The following is a 15,042-nucleotide window of genomic DNA, read 5'->3' on the forward strand; positions in this document are numbered from 1 at the left end:
ATGGTTGACTCGGGCTGCAAGATTGTATGAACTGTACATAATGTGAAGTAAAACTGAGAGGATCATATGATTGGTATGATGTCTCTAGCTGATTCTATTTACGTGGCAAGGTATAGATGTGGATACTCCTGTCAGAGAACACAGGCCCGTATTCCACTTGACACGTCTATTTACTGTGGTCTGCAACAACACAAACAATAACCTAGCAACATCGTCCAATGAATATCCATTAGTTAACAATATGCCTAAACATTACAATTCACTGTATTAAGCAATTAAACAGCCAAACAATACATACAATAAACATTCACACGTTTCATCACTAGAATAGTAAGAATACTAGCCGAAATAACTAGTGTTCATCAACGTGACATCACTCACGAGAACATATCTAGGTGGTATCGGTAATGGATGGATGTACAGCAGTTACCTGACACGAACCTGACTTATTAAACTCAGCTTTTAACATTTACACACAACAAACGTGGTGAAACACGGGAAATCTGCAACTACTGAGTTTGCTGGCACGAACAAACTACTAGCTGGCTGTGTCGAAGGAGGAGAAAGAAAAGAAACCACGTCTGTCGCTGTCAACGCTTAGCGCTCGAGGAGCGTTCAATGCCTGCTCACAGTGTGGGACATCTCAGCACTACATCAAAACTCAATGAATTTATCAAGTGTCAACAATTACTAATAATAAAACAACGTGAGATTTCTAACATAAAGTATTTCTTAATAAAGCGTGTTTTACTCCGGATAACTTTTCACCACAATCCGATTCTGAAAGCCACGAAAAGTGACGTGAAGTCTTGAGTCGACATGTAGACGACCGAAGGACGATCTTCGCAAAAGTAGCGGTAATGTTCGTTATAACAACAGCCAGGAGGTGGTAAACATAGATGCAAATAAATATATTACAGAAATAGTGTAACGAATTGGGTTATCTGTGTTGTGGTGGAATTTGTGTCTTGCCAAGTTGTGTTGTTTACGAGGTTAATGAATGCATCGTGCGGCTCGCTTGATGGGAGGGCATGCGAGCGACAGTAGCGGAGAACGAAGAGGAGAGCATGACTGAACGGTTGTCATACTGTATTGGCGTCGGCTGCGGCCCACAGTAGCCGGTTGGACTAATAAAATGTGATAATTAAACTACGTCTGTGTTCTTGGAAGACGCTACAGTATATTTTACAGGGTGACGTGATCAGCAGGCGCGAAGGACCCGATCACTTCTGCTACACACACCGCCAGCTGCGGGCCGGATCTAATAATAAAGCAATATCATCCCAGGGGCCGTAGAAAACCTTCTCGCGGGCCGGATGTGGCCCGCGGGCCTTGACTTTGATATTGGTGCCCTACAACCTTACCACGTGTATACAGTGTAATCAAATATACAAAGAGAACAAAGGCTTCAGGGTACAAGGAAAGAGTGGAGAACTCATGGGCTTTACACGTGACTACAATCCTGGCAGAGGCTGCAGTGATGATTGCTTCATCCTATCTGGTTCTGAATAAATGTGATTATTTTTTAGTGGATATCTGAAGTGACAAAAGCATGTACATTCAATAAAAGCTTCATAGGTATAAAAAAAATGTTGATAGAAGAACTTGACAATAAAATACAACACAAAAAGACAGCCTAGTTTTGTGAACAAAATGAGAATGAAAATACCTTTTGTAATCAGTTTTGTATATAAAAATAAATGATCAAATTAAAGGTGACTACAGTTCAGAAAAGGTTTGGAAAATTATATAACTATAGGACGTTTGGGGAATGGTTGACCCTTAATTGCCAAGGAACTAGGTAAAAATAACCGGGGAAAAACTTGTTGCAAAAAATAACAGTTTTGTTCATAAAATATTGAAAACACGCAGTTTTTTTTTTTTTACTTTTTATGGTGGCTTAATACCAGATAAATACTGCAAAGAACATAATTTGGTAAATAAAAAGGACGGCACAGAAAAAGGCTTCGAATGACAAAAGAGCACACGGGGTACAAAAGAAATGAGCATTAAGTTTCTGTGGGTGGCCTCAACAGTTCTTTCATTTCCTTATAGCGGTAGGGGATTCTTTACACCTCCCTGAATTTGAGCGAATATGCACCCAATTCACGACACCTAATGACCAAAAAAACAACAACAGTGATATATATATGCATGCACGCGCGCGCACACACACACGCACATGCACGCACACGCACGCACGCACACACACACACCCACACCCACACACACACACACCCCCCCACACACACACACAAACACACACACACACACACAGGTTGCAGACCCCTGGTCTAGCCAGTGAAAGTGTGCTTCCTTGCGGAATGACTCCTCCTTGACAATGGCCAGGTTGAGAATAGCACATTCACCATCTTGAGGACAACACGGATGAAGATTTTACGTATAATCTCCTCCGGTAGCTGTGAACATACAGAATTAGTTATAAACTAGCTGGTCTTCATCATCAACAAGATCATCACTGTTATCCTCTTCTAGCAAGGATACTTCCTTACCATGGTAATCTCATCAAAAGCCCTTTTTCTTGAGATGCGGAAAATGGGGTCCAATGAGCCGCTGGCCATCAGTTTACTTTCATTCGTAAAATGGGCAAATCTGCGACCATAACTGCAAAGATAAAAATCTAAACAATTACAAAACTGCTGCACCATAGTTTTAAAATATCTTCCAAGTTGAAGACACCACTACCCTTCAATCTCCAAAATTTGAATCAATATTTTGCACCACCACCTCCGCGAGTATGGTGTAGGAGCCCCCAGTTTTGCTTTGTATATATTTTGTTATTCCTCCAACCACTAAGGAGCAGTGTTTGATTGTTTAACATGACATGAATTGGGGGTGGTGGCTAGACAAGTTAAATTTGGGGTTTCCTGAGGTGACAGGTGTCACTGATTAGGAGGAGGAAGCAAACCATTTTTCGATGAGCATGTCTTGTACTTTGGTGTTTTTTGTTGTGGATTTGGGTTTGAACAAGTATGATTTAAGAGATTAAATATCAATTGTTATTTTATTCTGATGACATAAAAATTTTATTTTGCATACACATCAGAAAGGTGAATGAAAAGAAAAAGGTCTGAGAGAAGGACTCGTGCACCAAATCAAATTGCTCTTGCATAGCTTGCTGATGTGCTGGTCATTTCAATCAGGTGTGTTGTAGGAGGGCAACATCTAAAAGATGAAGGATCCTGGCCCTCAAGGACTGGCCTTTGACACCTGTGCCTTACAGACAAGCTTTCACTCACCATTATCATGAAGAGTCCACAGTCATTGCTGCCTAGATATTGTCCAGGAAGCCCCTGTAAGTGTAAGTGTAAAAATAGAAACTTAATGACACTGCAACAGCCCACATGAAGACATACATTATTATTGGAAATATTTGAATAGTTTTTACTTTTATATCCATGTCTGACATCTCTACCCATGGTCCTGGGAAAATGTGCTGGGCGGCAGTCCTGGTACAAATATAAAAAAGAAAGGGTGAAAAAAAAAAAAGTCAGACAAATAAAACTGTCCATGAACAATAGTTAAAACTTAAAAGAGTTTGGGCATATCTGAGGAACGAGACTGTCGGTCATCTGTACCCAACTGTAAAGTTGAATAATTAAACCCCAAAATATACCAACATAAATACTGTAATGCCCCTCGAAGTGGTCAAAGATGCACACAGTCGCGGATGCAGTCTGATCGTCGTTTTTAATCACAGATCGTAACGGAGAACAGTACACATTCACACAAGAGCTGCTGGTGGCCACAACTCACGCCCATGCGCTCAATCATCCACACGCTCTCCCCCTCAACTTCCCTCCTAAACTCCTTGTCCCCTCGCTATGACGTCACTCACTACCCATAGGCCCAGCCAGCACATGCACAAAACAAGGAACAGATATTACACTGCCCTCCCCTTTATGAAACCCTCGCCCCCGAGGGGGTCAACAACAAAAAATCCTCTAGGCGCTGCGGCCTACGCCTCTGTCTCTTGGGTCGGCCTGGACCCGTGCCATTTCTGTCTCCAACCGGAGGAACAGGGACAACATGAGTGGGATCTGGGGAACCTGAATCCACCACTCGTCCTGAAATGGCAGGTGAAACAGACCCGGCCTCAAATATCGGAACACCACTGCCCCGGTACGGAGCCAACCTGTCCCGATGTAGGGCAACCCTCCGGCCCCTGGGGGGAACTGCCACTCGATACACTACCTCCCCCACCCGCTCAAGGACCCTACACGGCCCGTCCCAATGACTGTCTAACTTAGGGCACCGTCCCTTCTTTCTTTTTGGTGTATACACCCAAACCAGCTCGTCGACCTGGAAGTTCCGCCCCTTGCTGCGTACGTCGTAGTTCCGCTTCTGCCGTGCACCAGCTTTCTCTAGCTGGTCCCGGGCGAAGACATGCGCTGCCTCCAAACGATCCTGCAGTCTCCGGGCATATTCCAACCCCGGCCGATCCTCGGGGCTACCTGGTGGTCTGCCAAACGCCATCTCCGCTGGTGTCCGGATCTCCCGGCCAAGCATCAGCAGAGCAGGAGTACAGCTTGTGGAACTTTGGACAGCCGAACGATACGCCATCAACACCATTGGAATATGCTGGTCCCAATCACGTTGGCGCTCGGAGGTGAGGATGGCAAGCTGCTGCTGCATGGTGCGGTTAAAACGTTCAACTAAACCATCACTCTGCGGATGCAAAGGGGTGGTTCGCGTCTTCTGCATGTTCAAGCGTTCACAAAGGGCAGCAAAAACCTTGGACTCAAAATTTCTTCCTTGATCACTGTGGAGTATATCTGCAGTCCCAAACCGGCAGAACATGCCCTCCAACAGTGCATCCGCCACCGTCTCTGCCTCCTGATCTGGCAGTGCGTATGCCTCGGGCCACTTTGTGAAATAGTCCATCGCACACAGCACGTAACTGTTCCCTCTGTCCGTCACGGGAAAAGGACCCATAATGTCCACAGCAACCCGCTCCATGGGCGCCCCAACTCTCTGTTGCTGAAGCGGTGCATGCGATTGGTCTTGAGGGCCCTTGTAGGCCGCGCACTCGTCACACCGCCGGCAAAAGTCCTCCACGTCCCGTCGATGCTGGCCCCAGTAAAACCCTTGTCGAAGCCGTCTGAGTGTCTTTGTGCTGCCAAAGTGTCCGGTACCCGTGCCCCCGTGGCATGCTCTCAGTACCGACTCTCTAAGAGCTCTGGGCACCACCACCTGCCACCTCTCCTCTCCGGTCGCTGGGTCCTTCCACGCACGCTGCAGCACGCCATCCTTCATGCGTAAGAGAGCAAACTTGCTCCAAAGGCCCTTGGCGCCAACAGAGAGTCCCATCACTCCTTCCCAGGGTGGCCTCCTGCCACTCAGGACCCACTGTCGCACAGGGTTGAGATCACGATCCTCTTCCTGCTTGACAGCCCACTCTGCAATGTCCACAGCCTCCAGGATGCAGCACGATGGTCCAGCGGCAGTCGCCTCCCCACACAGCTCCAACTCCCTGGCATCCCGCCGGTCGCAGTAGCCGCAGCCGCCAACAGCACATGGACGCCGGGAAAGGGCATCAGCATTGACGTGCTGAGCTCCAGCCCGATGTACCACAGTAAAGTGGAACGCCTGCAGCTCCTCCAGCCACCGTGCCACTTGGCCTTCTGGTTCCCTGAACGACATCAACCACTGCAGCGCAGCATGATCCGTCCTGATGGTGAACGGAACGCCACATAGGTAGTACTTGAAATGACGCGCAGCCAAAACAACTGCCAGCAGTTCACGTCTGGTGACACAGTATCGTCGTTCACTCTTATTGAAGATGCGGCTGAAGTAGGCCACCACTCGTTCACCTTCCGGCCCCACCTGTGACAACACCGCCCCCATGCCGACATTGCTAGCGTCCGTATCCAGCACAAAAGACAAGGCTGGATCAGGTGGAGTGAGAACAGGAGCATTGATGAGGGCATTTTTCAGGCTGGAAAATGCCTCCTGACAGTCCTGCGTCCACAAAAAGGGTTGGTTGCCCTGAAGAAGCCGGAACAAGGGCGCCCCGATGCAAGAAAATCCTCTCACGAACCGTCTGTAATATGAGGAAAGCCCCAAAAAACTCTTAAGCTGCTTCTGATCTTTTGGGGCTGGCCAGTCTTTGATGGCGCTGACCTTCTCCTCCAGTGTGCTGATGCCGTCTCCATTCACTCGGTGACCCAGGAACTCCACCTCTCGCCGCATAAAGTGGCACTTTTCAGGGTGCAGTTTCAGTCCAGCCGCAGCAATTCTACCCAGCACCAGCCTTAGAGACTCCAACGCAGTCTGGAAGGACTCACCGTGGACGAGGACATCGTCCAAATACACCAAGCATTCTTGCCGCGGAATGTTCGAGAGCACTGTGTCCATCAAGCGCTCGAACGTTCCTGGTGCATTGCAGAGTCCAAAACTCATTACTTTAAACTGCCAGTGTCCTCTGGGGGTGCAGAACGCTGTCTTAGGTCTGGACTCGGCGGTGAGGGGGACCTGCCAGTAGCCACTGCGCAGGTCGAGCGATGAGAACCACGCAGACCCAGAGACCAGATCCAACGTCTCATCTATCCGCGGGAGCGGGTAGCAGTCCTTTCTTGTCACTTTATTGAGCGGCCTGTAGTCCACACAGAACCGCGGTCTGGTACTTTTCTTTCTGGGAACCATGACCACGCCAGACGCCCACGGGCTGTCGGAAGGCTCTATAATTCCCGCCTCGAGCATAGCACGGACCTCCTGATCCGCAGCCTCCTGCTGGGCCAAAGGCAGGCGTCGGGGCCGCACCTTAACTGGTCGCGCGTCCCCGGTGTCGATGTGGTGCTCAACCAAGTGAGTGAGGCCCACCTCATTCTCACTGAGGGCAAAAATGCTCTCAAAGTCCCACAGCACCTGCCACAGCTGCTCCCGCTGCTCGACATCCAAGCCATCACAGTTCTTTTCCCAGATGAACCGTATCGCCTCTGCCCGGTTCTCTGCTAGGCGACCCGGGGTTACATTCCCTGGCATGGCTGGGCTGGCCGACACTGCCCCCCCCCAAGGGTCGTCCGTCACGGGGCGAGCGAACTCTACCCGATCTACTGTCGGTCGCTGTGAGGTCGACTCCGGTAGCCCCAACTGGGAACAAGTCCAGGTGGGGTGAGCGAACTCTACCCGATCTACCGTCGACTGCCTAGGAGCTGGTGCTGCAGCTACCTTGGTCGGGCTGGGTAGCATCATCCCCACCTGCAGCTTGTCTGCTGCAGGGTCAGCAGTGTTGATGATTACCCCCGAAGTACCCCGTTGAGACGCCGGAACTAGCCCCACACGCTGACCATTCGGCAGGTTGAGCACCCCAGCTCCCAAATCCACCACAACTTTTGCAGCTTTCAAAAAGTCCCGACCCAGAATACATGGGTCACTCACGTCCGCCACCCAAGCTGAGTGAGTTGTCGACAAACCCCCCAAAACAAACACAAATGTCCCTCTGCCTCTCATGGGGGCCGTTTCACCGGTCACTGTCCTCAGTTTTGTAAAGGTCGATTCTAAGACGGTTCCCACTGGAACGACGTCAGGCCTCACAATCGTGGCTGAGGACCCAGTGTCCACCAAGGCTGTACAAGAAGTGTCCCCAATCTGCACGCGAACATGACTGGGTCCCCCACGTCTGTCCATCCCACCGTTACAACGGTCTCATCCTGGACATGAGGGTCCCTGTTCATAGCGCCAGCACATGCAGGTTGCACCTCCCGGTTAACAACTGGAGGGGTCCGCGTCATCCGGGCTACACGGACCCTTTTTCGTTTCCCTGCTGATTTAGCATCTTTGGGCAGCGCCGCAGAAGGTGACCTGGCTGTCCACACCCCCAGCAGACAACAGGGCGTGCACGCCGGCCACTTCCATCCTCATGCTGTGCTGAGCGAGTATTAATGGCACACACCAGCTCCTCCACCCATGCCGGTCTGCGCTCCTCCCCTTCCGGGAACGACGTTGCCGAAACGGGACAGTTTGGTGTCTGCAGCGCCCCCTTGGCTGCAATCTCCCTCTCCGTGGCGAGAGCAAGCGCGTCTCCCAGGGCTGCTGGGTGAGCAAGCTGGACATGCAGCCGCAGCTCATCTGGTCTGAGGGCTTGGATGAACTGATCACGTATCAGTTCATTTTGTATCTCATTTGGCATTCCAGCATACGCGCGCCGACCCAGGCTCTCGATCTCATGCGCGAGATAACGGAGCGGCTCCCCCGGATGTCGATCACGGTGCTTGAACTCACAGCGCAGGGAGTCTCTCAAATTAAACTCCCCAAAGCGCCTCTGCAAAGCACCCACCAGCGCGCTGTAATCGAGTCTCTCTTCGGGGCTCAGCAGCAGCAGACAGGATGTGGCATCCTCCGTCAGCGAAAGCGCCAACTGCACCGCTTTCGTCTTCTTCGGCCAATGCGCGGCATCAGCCACCAACTCGAACTGTGCTCTATAAGCCTCCCAACTTCCCTTTCCGGAGAATTTAAGTGCCTTCATAGCGGGCCACGCGAGGTCCAGAGCACCGCCATGCACGTTCACATTCACGTCCGCGGCGGCAGCTGTCGCTCCGTCATAGCGTAACCCCGTTTTTGCGGGCTCACGCTCATCTTGGCGCGGAACAGCAGCGTTATGCCGGCCGCACTCGGTGCAACTTGACTCAGGCATATCAATCACGCACGGCACGGCTTCTTCTTTCACCTTTCGTCGAATAAGGGGATCGCCGAACATCCTCAAAGCCGAGCGTGCGACGAGTGAATCCGAAACTTCTGACACCAATGTAATGCCCCTCGAAGTGGTCAAAGATGCACACAGTCGCGGATGCAGTCTGATCGTCGTTTTTAATCACAGATCGTAACGGAGAACAGTACACATTCACACAAGAGCTGCTGGTGGCCACAACTCACGCCCATGCGCTCAATCATCCACACGCTCTCCCCCTCAACTTCCCTCCTAAACTCCTTGTCCCCTCGCTATGACGTCACTCACTACCCATAGGCCCAGCCAGCACATGCACAAAACAAGGAACTGATATTACAATACAAACACAGGTTCTTACTGCTTATATAAAATGTCTTAACATTTATGTCACCACCGAGTAAAACTATGTTGTGATTCATATTCCATTGTCACATTAACGATAACGTTATTAAATTGCTACGCTGTGCTGCAACCACAACATGATGTATTGGGCCTACTTATAATTAGACCATGTTGCTCCATGTAATATTATGATAGCGGAACATTACGAACTTGGAGCCTCAAGGGAGAAATTTAAAGGAAAAAAACAGCATTCCCTCACAACCGTTCAATTATTTTGAGGGAACGCAAAGGTTTTGCGAAGGAACGAACAAAGTTTTTGCGATGGAAAGCATTTTTTTCCATGTCGTTTTAGGGCTCGAGATTGACTCAAACATATGAATAGTATTGCTATTTGACCCAGAGCTATTTGTAGCATTTTTAGAAGTGTAAGTGTCGTATATCCTTATATTCATTAAATAAAATACAGTCCATACAAACAATAAACCACTTACATTCTGCTCGCGAGTCGTCATCACACTAGTCACTACACGACACCAGACTGCACGACAGAACTACTTGGTCACATTCCGCCCACCCATAGGTTATAGGGGCGCGGTGTTATCATGGGCGTTTCGTGCCCTGGCGAGAAGGGGCGTTCCGTTCCGGGGTCTGCGGTCTGCAGTCAGACCCCTCTCGGGGCATTTCGGCCCCGCAGGCGACCAGGGCCATGATGGCCCAGACGGAACTGTTCGCGGGGGCGGGCCGCGCTGACGAACGCAGATTGGTCGCTCGGACTTGATGTGTTTTTCACGATGCCATTAGCCTTTAGCTCCGGTAACTGCTAACTGTGCAGTCGCTGCGCTTGCTCGTCCAATATTTCAAATGTTAAGGAAAAGTGAATAAATATCTAGACGGACGAATATGTGCAGGCTCTTGTGAGCATTTTCGGGCGACCAGTATGTACCATCTTATTACTGCCGAGCAAGGCGAGTTTAAACTGTTCGCACGGCAAAACAAGTCCGCGGAAGATGTAAAGTTAAAACAAGACGAATAAAATGCTCACGGATCACAACAGCCCGAGTGGAAATGACCGTCGAGTGAGCAAATTGTACGATCAACAAGACGCCATGGGTTGGACACGCGTTCTTGGACACCGGAGCGATGGATTCTGCTGTGGCGCTACTGACCAAGGTAAACAAGAAATACTCAGTAATACTTAATATCTATTTTTTTTTAGCAGAAACACAAATTGTGTGAGTGCATGTGCACCGAAAATGGTTAGCTGTTCAAAGTCTCATCACTGAATTATTCACAAAACAGGATAGTGGATTTACTGTATTTACAGAAAGTAGATTCGTTTTATTACCCACTGTAATATTCAGTTTGAACATACAGGGAAAAATGTACATAAATAATGAAGCATTGCATTTTGAATAACCTCCACCTCAAATAAATGTTAAAAAGACAACTGTTAAAAATAAAATGCAAACGTAAGTCTTAAATTACAGGCCCATAGAATCTAATAGTGAACTCTGGCCCTTTTTTGGGCATGTATTTTGATTTACAGCTGTTCTGGATGGACATTTTGAGACAGTTTCAAGTGACGAAATCATGAGCAGTCCTCATCCGCTACACAGAAGTGCAGTGTCTCCTGCGACTCAAGCATCGCCAGTCCTGGTAAATTTCATCCATCCATCCAATATCGATACTGCTTATCCTCACAAGGGTCGCGGAGCCTTGTGGAGCCTATCCCAGCTGTTTTTGGGCAGTAGGCGGGGGACACCCTGAATTGGTTGCCAGCCAATTGCAGGGCACACAGAGACAAACATCCGCACTCACAATCACACCTAGGGGCAATTTAGAGAGTTCAATCAACTTACCATGCATGTTTTTGGAATGTTGGAGGAAAGCGGAGTACCTGGAGAAAACCCACGCAGGCACGGGGAGAACATGCAAACCCCACACAGGGAGGCCGGAGCCGGGATCGAATCCACGACCTCTGACCTGTGAGGCGGACGTGCTAAACAGCCGATCACCCTGCCGCCCGGTAAATTTCATTTTACAATAATTTCTAGGGCACTTAAATTATTTACTGTTACTCATTTTGCTTTTGTATGTCAACATGTAAGAGCAAAAGGAGACCAATCAACTCTTCCTGGATCCTGGATGTGCTGCGCTGCTGTTTCTGAAGCATGAAGGTAAAATACCTGTTGTACTCACAGAAATACGTTGTGGTTTTATTTAGTTTGTCACCTGTTGCAGCAATTATCACTAGCACCTTTTAGTTACTTATAGCAATAACAGGCTGATGCCAAAGGTAAGGCTCTGCCTCCTCAACATATCTTCCGTCTTTATAAACTCAAGTACAGTACTCATGAAAAAAAAAATATTGCATGTTAAATAAAAAAAACTGCACCTGAATAAATATATTTAAAAAAACAACAACTGTTCAACATGAAATGCAAATGTCTGCATAAATCACTGACTTATATCCACTACTACTAAACTATGAAATTTTTCTGCACGTTTTTTGATTTGCAGCTGTTGCACATGATGAAGAAGTTTCCAATGCAGGAACATCGAGATAAAGAGTAAATAAAAAGGTAAGTTTACATAAGCATTAAGCAACAATACTTTCACTCTGATTTTCATGTTGACACACTTTAATATTGATTGTGGGTCACTAATAGTGTAGTGGTACACACGCCTGAGTTGTGTGCGGGCAGCGTGGGATCGATTCCCGCTCAGTGACCGTGTCTGTGTGTGCCGTGCGACTGGCTGGCGACCAGTTTGGGGTGTAGTCTGCCTTCGCCCGTTGACGGCTGGGATAGGCTCCAGCACCTCCCCGCGGCCCTGAATAGGAGAAGCGGTTTGGAAAATGACATGACAATATTGATGGTATATTTTAAAGTTAACCAATATTAAATTTATATTATTAATATGCTAACTTTAAAGGTCACTTAATTATTTTCTACCTGCAATGATGTTGATGCTGGCCAGTATTACTACTTACTTACAGACAAGAAAGGCCCAGGTTTCCAAATCAGAATTACACAGGCATCTCGGCTGAAAATGTCACTATAAACGACAGAAAGAGATAGAAAACTGTCAATATACATTGAAGAAGTGACGAAAGAAATGGACAGATGGCATTGAAATTATGATAGCCCAAATTTCTTAGTCATGAGAGCTTTGAACACAATTATGGCATAATGTTACATATTCAAAATATACGGCACTTACTGGTAAACTTGAGAAGGGGTCACATGTTGGAACAACATCAAGGTCCACAACATATATGGTCTTTCCCTGTGTAATATATTGTTGACATGATATCAGGCACTCAATTACATAAAGTATAAGACAAGGCACATCTAGAGAACACCTTTCATCCGTTTTCTGAAATTGAGCCATGATTGGTTGTTACCCGAGCCCTGAGCAACTGTGATGTCATTTTCAGTTGACAGAAGTGAAAAAATGGCCGCCCCCTGTGATGGCTAACAATGGGTGGATATTGCTGCTTAACTCATATTCCACAAACGCCATATTAATCTGAATGCCTCGCTTCAACTAGTGTGCCTGCAAAGGACATATTCATGAAAAAAAAGTTTGGGTTGACTTCCCCTTTAAGTCTTTGTGTCTGGATAAACTCTTCTCGGCGCACGTTGATGCTTCTCTTTTCTTTCTTTTGAACATTGAACATTACAACCCCTTATTGAGTTAATTAAATTAATTGAATAGTCCTAGATGCTGAAATAAATATGCAAATTTGAAAAATACTTAAATGCAAAGAAATATTAAAAATTAAATCCATACAATAAATGCATACACATTTAAATGAAAGAATATGTTAATAAATATTAAAAGAATGGAATATATATTGATATAAAAATGAAAATGTAATAACGCATCAGCTTTATATAGCGATTTACTGGACACTCAAAGACGCTTTACAATAGATACATCATTCATGCGTTCAGCTGCTCACACAGTCATTCAAAAGTGAAGTATTTAAATATTGATATAATTTAACATATTGAAATAGGTTAATAATATTGACATGTATAAATATTGAAATAAATATTTAAACAAGCAAACTTAATTACAACAACATTAAAATAAGTAAATATTGAAAGAAAGACAAATATTGAAGTAAATAAGTATTGAAATAAATACTTCGTGGATGGAACATTTCATTTTTTTATTTATTAAAATTTGGCAAAGCACGGCATGACATTTTGCTCAGATTGATTTCTTTTTTACACATACTTAATCAGGCAACTTTGTTCAGAATTGTTTGGTTGTATATTGACTTTATTGAACAGATGAATCCATGTCAAATCGCCCTTTGGGAGGAAAAAACATTGCATGCAAAACAACAGATCAGATTTCGAATGTGGGAGCAAAACATCTCCAACATCATTGCGGACTTTGAGTCGTAACACGAGGGGAAAGTGGAATTATTTGTAGAGGAATTTTATCCTTTGTCCAAAAGTAAGGAAATATTTCTATGTTGTCATACAAATGTGGCCAACTGGAAGGATTTGTTTTCCACAATTGAGTGTTTGTAAGAGAGTCAGAGAATGAAATTGAGCTTTCGTCAGTGTCCACTTGAACTCGGATTCTCTGCGGCCTCACTGGCGGATTACAGCATCCAGATAGGTCATCAAACTTTCTGTAGGTACCATTAACAAATGCCATGCTGCATGCTTTCATGTCAGCTGGCAGACAAGGGTCCCCACAAATCACCCCTAGTGACCAGCGTGTGTTGTCTCCCACCTCCACATCCCACGTGTGTGTTCCCGAGGCCAAAGCAGAGCCGAGCACAGTGCACTTGAACCTCTCTGGATTCTTTGGACGCTGCTGTCCTGTTTTAAATCTCACGCTGGTCAGATATTCAGACAAACTGAGTTCTGGTCCAGTTGTGTTTGGGTCCAGAATGACAGGACTGTAGGAGACCATCTCCCTCATTTGTTCCCACACGTTGAACCTGAGGTTGCCCACATGTTTGGCTTCCTCCAGCAGATCTCCTGGCAGCGGCTCGGGCTTGTCGGGCAGATTTTGGATTCTGGTCATTGCGGTCTTGAAGTTGTTCATGAAGGAAATGGGGTCATAGGTCAGCTGTTCCTCTGTGCTTCTGATGGCGTCTGAGAGAGCGGCCATGTCTCTGTTCAGAGTCTCAATCTTCTCCTTCATCCTCTGACTCTTCGTCCGCTCTTCCTTCCTCACAGCTGACAACCTGGCCTCCTCCTCAACATTCAGGAAGCGATGAAGCTCCTTGAAATGCTTCTTAATCTTGCTTTCCACCTGCTCCCTCGGGACCTTGATGTACGCTGCTTGTTCATTGCGGTTGTCTCTTACATCATTTAAATCTTTCAGTCTTTTCTTTGCACCCTGCAAGCCTTCCTAGAGTTTTGTTTTGTAACCTTTCACAGCTTTATCGAGGGGATGGAACTTGTGGCCAGCGTGGATTTCTGCGTTAGTGAATCTGAGGCACACAAGCTCCTGGTGGTCCACACAGAAGAGTTTGAGTTTCGCTCTGTGCAAGCTACAACTCTCCTCCACCTCCACTGAGGTTTGTGAAGAGGCATCGCACACATTCCTCTGGACCAAGTTTGAAGGTGAATCCATGGATCGGCACCTTTTTCTACAGACTGGACACGTTCGAGCTCCTTTCTCCTCCCACCACTGCTGCACACACGCGCGGCAGAATGTGTGGCTACACAGCAGTCTCACAGGATCTTTAAAGATGTCCAAACAGGTCGGACAATGGAGATCGTCTTCAACCCGGCTTGCCATAGTGCTTGCGAAGAAACCGTCTGACCTTCACTCTCAAGAGAGCCGCAGCCGCAGTGCTTCTTGCTTTTGTTTTCAGACTTGCCCGCAGCAAAAAGCACACCGTTATCTGGGATCAGACAAACGTGTTCTATTGTCACTTTCAATCCAACAACTCACACGCAGTAAAACCAAATAATCAAAAACAAAAACACTGAATCAAACTTTTCCCCCAACGTGCTGTAACGTTTCGTGTT

General features: G+C 47.0%; 1 long non-coding RNA gene and 1 pseudogene across 2 annotated transcripts; both read right to left on the reverse strand.

Moving 5' to 3' along the window:
- Positions 1-1,237: 1,237 nt before the first annotated feature.
- Positions 1,238-8,984, reverse strand: LOC147132665 (uncharacterized). 2 transcript variants are annotated; one of them, XR_015082007.1, is made up of 5 exons: positions 8,690-8,984; positions 3,410-3,470; positions 3,261-3,314; positions 2,514-2,625; positions 1,238-2,420 (listed from the first exon to the last, which is right to left on the reverse strand). It is a non-coding gene; the product is annotated as an uncharacterized LOC147132665 (long non-coding RNA). The 2 variants fall into 2 exon arrangements; XR_015082008.1 differs by lacking the exon at positions 8,690-8,984 and adding an exon at positions 8,300-8,647.
- A 647-nt stretch (positions 8,985-9,631) lies between these two features.
- Positions 9,632-14,932, reverse strand: LOC147132666 (E3 ubiquitin-protein ligase TRIM35-like; annotated as a pseudogene).
- Positions 14,933-15,042: the final 110 nt, after the last annotated feature.

The sequence above is a fragment of the Filicampus tigris genome, chromosome 18 (genome assembly GCF_054856515.1).
Source record: "Filicampus tigris isolate MCC_2025a chromosome 18, RoL_Ftig_1.0, whole genome shotgun sequence".
Classification (NCBI taxonomy): domain Eukaryota; kingdom Metazoa; phylum Chordata; class Actinopteri; order Syngnathiformes; family Syngnathidae; genus Filicampus; species Filicampus tigris.